The sequence below is a fragment of the Eutrema salsugineum genome, unplaced genomic scaffold (genome assembly GCF_000478725.1).
Source record: "Eutrema salsugineum unplaced genomic scaffold, Eutsalg1_0 scaffold_7, whole genome shotgun sequence".
Classification (NCBI taxonomy): Eukaryota; Viridiplantae; Streptophyta; class Magnoliopsida; order Brassicales; family Brassicaceae; genus Eutrema; species Eutrema salsugineum.
Genome location: NW_006256486.1, coordinates 5,804,873 through 5,816,185, shown reverse-complemented (window position 1 = coordinate 5,816,185; position 11,313 = coordinate 5,804,873). Strand labels below are relative to the sequence as shown.

Genomic DNA, 11,313 nt, shown 5'->3' with positions numbered 1-11,313 from the left:
TTTTAGATTTCTTATCTATATACTTCAGAAATATTTTTTTTTACCATTTTGTTAAAATCAAAAGCTTATTTGTAAATTTTGGATTCGTCTAACTTATTACAGAGATAAAAAATAATATTTTTTAAATCATTTATTTATAAAATTACATTTGGTAGACTTATATAACCCACGCGAGGCGTGAACAAATTAACTAGTTATATTATGAATTAGAAGCATTTATATAGACGATATACTATATTTATAAAATATGTATGATCATGCAAATAAAGAAGACAATCAAGACTATTTTAAACCGAAAAAATATTATCTACGCTGGCGAATGACCTTCATTTCAAAATATTTGGGAAAATTTATCAAACATAAAGGAGTTGTTAGTTTGTTTTTTTTTTTATCTCGCTCATCCACCACTGCCAATACAAAAGCAGACAAAATGTATTTCTTAACTACAATATATTTGAAACTATCTAAGTAAACTATACATTTCCAGCTTTAAGCCATTTTGATTATTGTTAAGTTTTTGAAAAAAAAAAATGTACATAGTGAGCCTAAAAAATTTTGTTAACTAATTCAATTAAAAATCTCTTTTAATGTATATTTATATTAATATGCACCATCAGTGTGGATTTGCAGACCATTTTTCAATATTATATCATGCAAACAAAACAAACAAAAATTATAAAAATCTAATTTAAAAAAGGAGAATAAATTAAGAATTAATTCAACTAAAACATATCTGTGAAACAAGATGATAATCTAAAACTTATAATATATTTTTCTAATATAGAAATATTTTTTTATCAGGTTTGTAGAAAAATAGATTAATTTTAATTTTTTTAAATTATAAATTAAAATATAATTTATGGATAAGTTAACGAAATATTAATTTAGAATATAACTATACTGATCATAATGGAGTTATCAATTTTAAAATCTACATATTAAAAGTTTTCCCTTGTATCACGTTGGACTTAATCTAGTGTAACTATAATACATGATGATGGAAACTGGCGAATTGCCAATTGTGTTTAGTTCATTAGTTCATGTTGTGTAAGATCATTAGAGTGAAACTTTGTTACTTGATAGTAGGCCTGAATTTCTCGGGAAGGGTAACCTGTCTCATACCGTACCCGTCCCGAAATTCCCAAACTTTTCGAGAAAGGGAAATTGTAATTTCTCATTCGGGTTTGAAAATAATATTTGAATGGGTAAGGGAAATGGTAGGAATGAGAATGAGATTATCCGAACTTCCCGTTGGATAATTATATAAAGTGAAATTTTAGAGATTTTGGTTAATTGAAATTTTTTTATAATAAATAATGATTTTTCTAATTTATTAACAAATAATAATTTTTTTTTAAAAAAGATTGATTTTAGTCTAATTATCCGTATTATCCGAAATTTTCCTGTCCCTTTCCCGTTCCTTTCCCGTTCCTTGCCCGATTATATTTTATTTTGGGATTGTATGGGTAGTATGTTTTGATTTCCGAATTTCTCGTTCCTGTCCCATACCAGTAAATTCCCCTTCCGTTATTTTGTGGGAATATTTTGAGTAATATATTCAGATTCTCGAAATTCCCATTCTCATCCCTTATCCGTAAATTCACGTCACAATTCCCGAAAAAATCAGGCCTACTTTATAGGATACCATTTAAAGAAGTTAATATGGTTAACTCGTATTAAGTGAAATTGTTGTAAAGTTAAGCAAAAAACTTTTTTTTTAATGAATATTGGATTTGTTGTTTTCCAATCATAGGAATTGTTGTTTGAATTTATTCACACTTACAATATTGTGGTTAATGGTCATAACCAAATTGTTTTGAGGTAATGACTCCAATCACTTTCAGAAAATTTTTAGTCGGAATGCTCAGATTAAAATTTGGATATGATGGAATTGCTTTTATGAACATTACAAGATGGTTTATTCATATGTCAAAATTGGAAATCACCTGAATTAAAAAATGGAGATCTCATATGGATAACTTAGAAAGTTTGAAAATCTAGAAATTTGACCAAATGTAAAATGTTTCACATTAGACATTTGAGGTTTTTGATAACAAAAAACACCAATTAATACCTTTGAAATTTGGCCAAATGTCAAATGTCTCACACTAAACCCCAAATAAAACTCAAAAGATATTAATGGGGTTTTGTTCTATGGGACTTCATATTCATTTAAGATATCAAATATTGTTTTGCAAATATAGTTGAAATAACTCTGCTGAAGTTATTTGAGCTATGAAACCTAAAAAAAAACAGTGTGAAAGTTTATATCTTAGTCATTTAGACATTGGAGTTTTTTCTCTGTGTTTTGTTTTTTAATTCTAAAATCGGCAAAGATTGTACATTCAATCTTCCATGCAAGTTTGACCACTTTTTTCTGAGAAGAACATATAATGTATAAGTATTAGCAGTAGGAGAATGTTTGTTTTAATAAATGTATTTATTGGATGCATTAACCATCTAACAGAGTTTCGTATTAATTCACAGTGATGTTGAAATCTGATGGTTACAATCTTATAAATCATTTGGAAAAATAAATACATAGGTTTTTCTATTATGTTGATTTTTCAAAACAAAAAAACACATCACAAAAAGAGAAAGAGAGTAAAAGCGAACATCAATAGATTTTGTTCAATTCATTCTGATTGTGTTCCCCATTTATCACAACCAACTCTACCAAACCAAAAGCAAAGTCGGCCATGAGTTTTGAAAGGCCAAAATCAAGAAAGAAAAAATTGGTTTGAGCTCAAAGTTTGAATTTGAGAGTTTAATCATTCCTAAACTAATAACTTTATAAGAACTAGAAGGCTTGGTATTATTATTTGAATATTTGATTTTTCTTGCTCTTGTTAAAAATACTCTTAATTCAATGATGTCATTGTCTTCTACAATGCATTTATAGCTTCTACTCTACCACGAAAGCAATGAAATATATTCTTTTACCAAATTGGTTTTAAAAATAAAAGTATGTACAATAGCAACAACAGATTCTATATTCAGCATAAACATGTTCACTTGTAAAAGAAGTTCTTAACATTTTACCAAGAAAAAAAAATTGAATAAGAGATCCATGACTTCTCAAATTATAAATTTTCATTATCTAGAAAAAAGTTTTTAAATATCTTTAAATGAATTCCCTTCATTTTTTTTCAATACGTTTTTTCCTTAAGTTAAATTTCTTGTAAAATTTTATTTCTATGTAAGTTACATTTACTAATTTATATGATTTCTTAAATTTTTTTTTATTGTATATTAGTGACTATGGTTTCTTTTAAAATGTATGTATTGTGACGTGTGAATAAGGTGGCGTTTTTTTTAATGAGTTTATAAATGTTTCTTTGTTTTCATATCTATCTTCATTTTTTATATGAAAATATATTCTTTTTACTAAGTTAGAATAAAAATCTTACAATGCAAAGAGTTGGAAGAATTTAAAAAAAAAAAATCGTGAGAGTATATATATTTAATCTAACAACAAAAATTGGATTTCCGTCCCCAAAAAAATAAAAAATAATAGTTGAATAAGAAAATAATTCAATCGAATAATTTCATGCAAGTGCCTTTACAGTGTATAGGGCATGTACAGCATAGTTGCAGCATGTGTAATGTACGTACTTCGTAATCAATATTTTAGACTCCGAATGGAGAAAACGAATGAGACGGTGCAGATCTAGCGATTCAAGCTGATCAGACGGATCAAGTGCAGATGAATTGGATCAAGTGGAACAAGTGCAGATCAAACGGTCCAAGCGGTTCAAATGATCCAAATATATTGTTGAATGAGAAAAGCGGTTCAAAACTTATATTTAAATTAAATATTAATAGAAAAAATATTTATGATTATAAATATGAATATTATACATAAACAAACAAAGAGATAATACATTAAGTGAAAAAGTTAATATATTATTATTTTAATTTTTCCATATCATATCTGCAATTTGTTCTCTGATATACATCATATGATTTTTTCCGGCTATCTCTGCTGCTTCAATATCGTTTAAATCAGTTTCAGATTCCTCATTGTCAAATTCAATCTGGTCCATTAGTTCTGCAAAATCTTCATCTAAAAAAATTGAAATTTTGATAAAATTATGAAGCCTCATTGTAGCCATTACCACTTTTTCTGTACTTCAATATTATATCTAGGAAACTCAGAAAGAATCCTCCATTTTTTTTCAAACTCCAAATATCCTTTCAATAACAGAACGCAATGATGCATGCCATCGATTAAACAATTATTGCTTATTTCAAGGTGGATGACCATTGTTAAACTGTGACATATGATACCAAATAACCTTATTAGTGAAGATCTATAGGGAACAAGAAAATCCTGTTTATTTGGATATCCAGAGTCAACTAAATAATATTTATCAGCCGGAGGTAAAGGAAATTCAGCGTCACTAACTTGTGTCATCGTGAGAATTTCTGTATCGTGACAAGATCCTAGTGCACCATTCCAAACATATGTGAACAATATATTGAAATCACAAATTTCCATGATGTTAAACGATGTTCTACTGTGCCGACTCCAATACATTCCTTGGAATTGAGGTTTCACCTTTACGCATACATGAACTCCATCCATTGTTCCAACAAATCCACTAAAAAATGGCCAATATCTTGAATTTATTAGAAGTCTGTCAGGAATTCTGAATAGGTCTTGTCTTCTTGGAGTTATGATAAAATCACAAGCAAGTAAGTCAGTCGTTGTAAGTACTTCAAAGAATTTCTTTTTCGCTGTTGCTTGGGTTCTTCCGAATCGCAATCCAACATCCCTTTGAACTTCATTGTGTCCACATATGCGTAGAAACATGGCCACACTATCTTCAATGCTTACATTTAATGTTGGCCGTAATCCATAATTTGTTTGCAGGGTTTTACACTATGTTCTAAAACAACTAAGTGACATTCTTAGTAGCTGAAGACAAGCAGCATGATCTTGTTGTAAGCGACGCCAAATGTTCCTCCACCCCAAAGTATTATCTATTTGTACTGGTCCACTTTCAAAATACTGATTATAGTAATTGAGTGCTGGTTGGATTAATAACTCCTCAAATTGCTTGTTCTCCAAATTCCACAACTCAACTCTCTCTTCATAACTTAGAAAGCAGAGTCCTTGTGATTGCAGCTGGCATATACGAAAAACCTAACATTTGAGAACCCACAAATAAAAATAATATTAGATAAATAAGATCTCAAATGACATGAATGAAAAATACATAACAATTTAATTATATTATTATTAAAAGTTCGCCAAACACAACATAATCACTAATAAAAAAGTACATGTGATACTAATCTACTCTTCATCGTCTGAGTCGCTTTGATGAGTTTCATTCAAATTTGGTCTTCGTCTTGTTCTCAAAATGTTGAATAATCCTCATGCTTTACGTCTTTGAACGTTTCCTGAACTAGGAAGTGGTGTTTCCTCTGTAACTCTTTCTTGAGTATTCATTGTTGTTTCCGTTTAAGTCCGCACTGTACCCATGTTGCACATTTGTAGGCGGACCCCATTGTGAAACACTCGAATTGTTATAATATAATACATAACAATTTAATTATATTATTATAAAAATTTCGCCACACAACATAATCACTAATAAAAAAGTACATGTGATACTAATCTAATCTTCATCGTCTGAGTTGCTTTGATGAGTTTCATTCAAATTTGGTCTTCGTCTTGTTCCCAAAATGTTGAATAATCCTCATGCTTTACGTCTTTGAACGTTTCCTGAACTAGGAAGTGGTGTTTCCTCTGTAACTCTTTCTTGAGCATTCATTGTTGTTTCCGTTTAAGTTCGCACTGTACCCATGTTGCACATTCGTAGGCGGACCCCATTGTGAAGCACTCGGCGATGAATCCCATGGCAAAATATTTGATGATGAACCCAATGTGAGACATTTGGAAGTGTTCCCCATTGTAGAGCATTTGATGGTGAACCCCATTGTTGTGTAGTTTATTGTGTGCCCCATTGTTGAGTGCTTGGTGATGTACCCCATTGTGGACCACTGGGTGGTGTGCCCCATCGTTGAGCGCTTGGTGGTGTGCACCATTGTTGAGCGCTTGGTGGTATGCCCCATTGTTGAGCGCTAGGTGGCGTACCCCATCGTTGAAAAGGATGACCCCATTGACCACCTGTATTATTACCACCAGAAGATGGACTACCAGAATGAAAACCACTTGAACTTGGGCTCCCAAATTTTTTCCCGAGCTTAAACACTTTCCAACACGTTCATCATCGCATGTAAATCCAGTTAGACCTTGTAAAAATTGTATCTTATCGTAGAAAGTGTTGTCAGCTCTATCAATGAAATACTTACGACAAAATTCATCTTCTCGAAATGCTTGGATGCATGCCCAGTAGAAATTTGTATCTTTTGGAAGAAATTTGTATATTTTGGAAGCTCCATCGATTCAAATATCTTCACAGCCCCATCAAAATTGTTGTAATCGTCTTTGTCAAATGGATTCAGACGTAAACTTTAGTGTTGAAACTCTCTAAATCCAGTCATTGTCCATGTTAGGGTTGTTTCAAATGATCGTTTCGTACAAATTACTCGTGAGCCACTCCCAAAAGAGACTCGTGAGTTTCTGGCAGATCTTTTTGAAGTACATAAACGTTTTTCTCTATCTCGTTGTTGAACTCTAGACCCAGGAATTTGAATCGGATCAACTGCTGAAAAACTATGCCGTATATGTTCATTGGTAAAGTCATTCAAAGAACGTATCGCATCATCATTGTTAACGCGATACACCTCTTCATTTTCTTCTGTCTCTGGAACTTGATTGTATGGCATTTCATTATCATATGTTTCTTGGTACATCTCATCTCCAACAGTATTTGCACCTTCATTCATCAATTCTTCTCTTTGCTGGTTAACAGAGTATTGATTCTGGGATTGGACATTGTACAAAGTAAAACACTGTTGCATCACATCCCATAGTTGTGGCGGCTTTCGATTAAATGATTTAATAGTTTTACATTCATGTTAATAAAATTATTACTAATTTTTGTAGTACCATATTTCGACTATTCAATTCAGAACGTGAAACGACTTATGAGTACTTACGTTCACGATCATACTACCATGATTCAGATGCATCAATCTCAAATGTAATAGGATAAACCGTGATGCCAGTAGAATCTAAAAGAGTCAGATACTTCTTGTATTTTTTTTCAACTGCTCAAGTTTTTTTTTGAAAAACTTATACGTTTTATTAACGCCAAACTCTTTGTTAAACTTTTTAACCATAAACTCCTTACCCAAAATTGTGGGATCTTTTAAAAGATAATTATACATCTTAATCGTTTCATCATACATCTCATAAAATATTCTTTCTCGGATAGGAGTCCATTTAAAATTATATGCACCCTACATATTATCAAAATTCTCAATATTTTTTTTACACAATTATAACTACACTAAAAATTATAAAAAAAAAAATGTTAACAATTTATCAGTGCTGATGATTCTGTAGGTACACTTGTCTCTCTTCAGACCAAAGCATTTGTGTTTTGTCAGCGGTTAGACGACATATCTACAAATATAAACATAACATTAATAATAATTAATAAATTTTATTTTAACAATAAACTATTATATTTATTTATAAAACAAAAAACATGTATTTATTAATGTTATATATGTTATCGTTATTAAATATTGATTATACAATACACATATTTTATAACTGAGTAAAATTTAGTTACTTAGACTTTTATATTTACGTAAAACTAACTATCAATGATAACATGTCATAAAAACTATATATAATATCAAATATTTTGTTAGTTACATAACATAATTATAATTATTTAATTTGCATGTTTATAATATATCTACATCATAATTTTTTGATTCAAATTATTTGCTTGAAAAACATGAATAATTTTTTACTATTTTTCTTAATTTTTTTCAACTTTTATTACTTTTAATAACATTATATCAAATATTATAATTTATGTAATTAGAAATAAATGTAAATATTGCTATAATTAATGTTTTAAGAAATAGATATAAATATTACTATAATTTATATTTTTTACATTGCTATGTAAATTAAAATTATTTATTTATCTTAAATTATCTAACCAATTTTACTAAACCATTATATTACAAAACATAATCATACAAATATTATGTTTTGTACATGGAATTTGGATTTGATAAGAGCAATTATTGAACTATTTGATGTAGAAATAATCCGGGGAATCCCTACCAGCACTACTTATAAGCCTGATCATTTGGGTTGGCATTACACAAAATCTGGGAAATATACGGTAAAATCAGGGTATAAAACTGAGAGACTATTATCATATGGGGGCTCAGAGGACCACTATGGACCAAATATTAAGGATCTACAAGCACATTCTTGGAGATTGAAATGCTCATCTAAGTTAAGACACTTTATATGGCAAGCAATATCGGGATGCCTTTCTATGCCGGCTAGATTGCGTACGAGAGGAATACAATGTGACACTGATGCGAGTGTAAACGCGGGGTTGGTTGTTTTCGTTTTACTAAGCTTTAGGTTTTAAATTTATAACCCCTAAATGTCTGCAAGTGCACAAATGTGCGCTGTATTACTTAGGGTATCGATCCACAGAGACTTAGTTGTTTCAGTACGAATTCACTGCAACGCTTAAATCAGATTAGAACTAAAAAGGTTTTGGTTTTGGTTTTGAGTTTTTGGTTGTCACTAAATCTAAACTAGAAAGCAATTAAAAACTAAAAAGCAGTTGACAAAAAAAACGAAAGCAAGTAAAGCAACTAAAAAGCGATTAAACTAGGCGATTGAAAACAAAGAACAAGCGAATGGAAAGCAAGCTAAATCGAAGGTTGTAAGCAATGAAAGAAAAACGTTGGGGTTCAAGGGGTTTCACAGGGGTTCATAGTCTATGCTAGGTCGATTTTAAACAAGTGATAAAGGTAATCAACTACGTATGTTCTAGAACTCAAGGCACAAAAGTATGAATAGCCTACTTTCGCAGCACTAAACAACTATCTCTCGCAACCCTAATCAGTAGGTTTCCACTCTGATTCTGGAAGGGAGAAGATGCAATAGCAGAATAAGACTCATCAATATTCACAACTCAACTACAGGTAGGTTTCCACTCCTATAGAAGAATTGCTCGTTTCACCCTAGTTCAGACAATCAATGAAAGCTTTCGCAACATATCATATCAGATCGGCTTCTAAGTGGCCAGCAAAGAATCACGCAGTAAGATTAAAGGCAAACGAAGAACATCTAGAAGATTATAAATCCTAAATCTATCAATTCATAAGCAAAGACACATGAAATTCCCTTTGAAAAATCCCTTTAAACCCAACTGGGTAACTACTCAAACATATTGTAAACAATCATCACAGAGTATTGAAAGTTGCAGGAAATTAAAGAAAAGAAGGAAGAAGAACGAAGAACGGAAGCGACAACGGAGGCGCGATGATGCTCTCCTCGGCGGCGGCTCCTTCTTCTGATGCGGCGGCCTCCTTCTTGTGATGCGGCGGCCTCCTCTAGGGTTCCAGCCGAAATCCCTCTCTCTCTCTCTAAGTTGTCTAAGTTTCGGTCTCCCCTCTTTAGAATGACCTAAAGGGGGTATTTATAGCTTCTGGGGTGGTCCTGGACACTTAGGGCTTCAAAAATAACGAAAGGAATTGATATGGGCTTTAATTAAGTCGTCGGGAAAGTGAACGACCAAGTTCCGCGGTCGCGGTGGCTCTACCCGCGGGAAAATGGGTGTTGGCCGCGGTCCCGGCACTTGCTCTCTTCCGAAACTGCATTTTCTGTCATTCTTGCATTGGGAGTATCTGAAGATCTAACCGTTGGATTGTCTCCAAACCAAGTGCATTAGAAAGCTGGTTGCATCCTCTATGTGGTCTCAAATTTTGGGGGTGATCAGACGGTGAGAAGGTCTTCATCGCTTGTCATACTTCTGACGGTCTGCATTTATCCAAAATTGCTCATTTGTTCCAAATTGCATATCTTTTCCTGTAAAGTCTCTTGAAACTCTAAAACATTGAAAAAACTTTAAAAACATTGAAAACAGATTTAAAACACCTGCATAAGACATTATTATGATCCATAAAAGTGGTCAAAATACGGTGTTATCAACTCCCCCAGACTTACCTTTTTGTTTGTCCTCAAACAAACTTAAGTCAGGAAAGAAATTTTTGAAAATCGCAGGAACTAAACAATATCTCAGTGACCGTCCTTCTAAACCATAACTTATCGTGAAACATCTATTTGGATCTAGTCTAGAAAATTCTCACCAAAATACAAGCTAACTAGTCCGTTAATCCGTCATGCGAAAATCTACACACTTAGATCTAACTTCTAGTCAACTAGCTCTCTACATTCATTAAGTATAGTAGTGAATTCTCATCAAAGACATTATTCAGGGTAGACGGCGTTTGGCATTAAGGCTATTTAAGTGGTGGAGTTAAAGTGTTTCGGGTTACCTGAAGATCTGGAGGATGCAAGATAATATGCAAAATCGCAAGAGAGAGAAGGACCTGTTGATGACCGCAGATTTTCAGTCACTTCTCCTTTGCCAATTGTTGTTGCATAATCTTCCTCCTTTGATGTAAACAGCTGTTCCCCCAGACTTAGATCTTTTCCGGGAATCATAAAGATAATCTCCAAAACTCCATATAATCAGATCAAGCTTGTCTCAAGTATAAAATTCGATCTTCCTAGACTCTCTAAGGTTTTAATTTCCTCTCCCTTTATATTTTTCTTTTCTTTTTTGGTTTTTTTTTTTTTTTTTTTTTTTTTTGAAAGAGGAAATAACCTTTTATAAAGAGAGAGTGTAAGGGACGAAATTGTACCAAGATTTTGAAGTTTTTCCAAGGCAAACTGAATTATCTCATTTTGTTGAATCGTTCCAATGAAATCGCAGGTCTCCGTCTTCAATGACTGAAAACCGCGTTGATCCTCGTTCTCTCCGACGTTTTTGCACACATCTGCATATAGAACAATGAAAAACAAGAATGCATGTGGTTTGAAAGAGGTTAGGTTCGGTGGGGAACTAGCTAAAGATAAACTAGTCATAGCAGAATCACAAAGAGTGGTAAAAGGGTAAAGGAGTCCTGAATGTGTGATTCATTTCCCTGATCTAATGGCGTAATGAGACAATTGAGTCCACAGTTTGTCCAGATAACGGGTTCTAGTATATCCTCTCAGAAAGAATCTCCATGCATAGAAGTCCTCTGGCTTGATTCCGTAATGCAAGTATTTGCCCGCCGCCTAGTCTCGGACTGAATCACAGAAGCGCAAATAAGGAAGAAATAGCGTGGAAGCTCCTTTGT

General features: G+C 32.4%; 2 pseudogenes; both read right to left on the bottom strand.

Annotated features, from left to right (window-relative positions):
* Window positions 1-4,154: 4,154 nt before the first annotated feature.
* Window positions 4,155-5,869, bottom strand: LOC112082986 (annotated as a pseudogene).
* A 91-nt stretch (window positions 5,870-5,960) lies between these two features.
* LOC112082985 lies at window positions 5,961-6,861 on the bottom strand (annotated as a pseudogene).
* Between the last annotated feature and the right edge of the window lie 4,452 nt (window positions 6,862-11,313).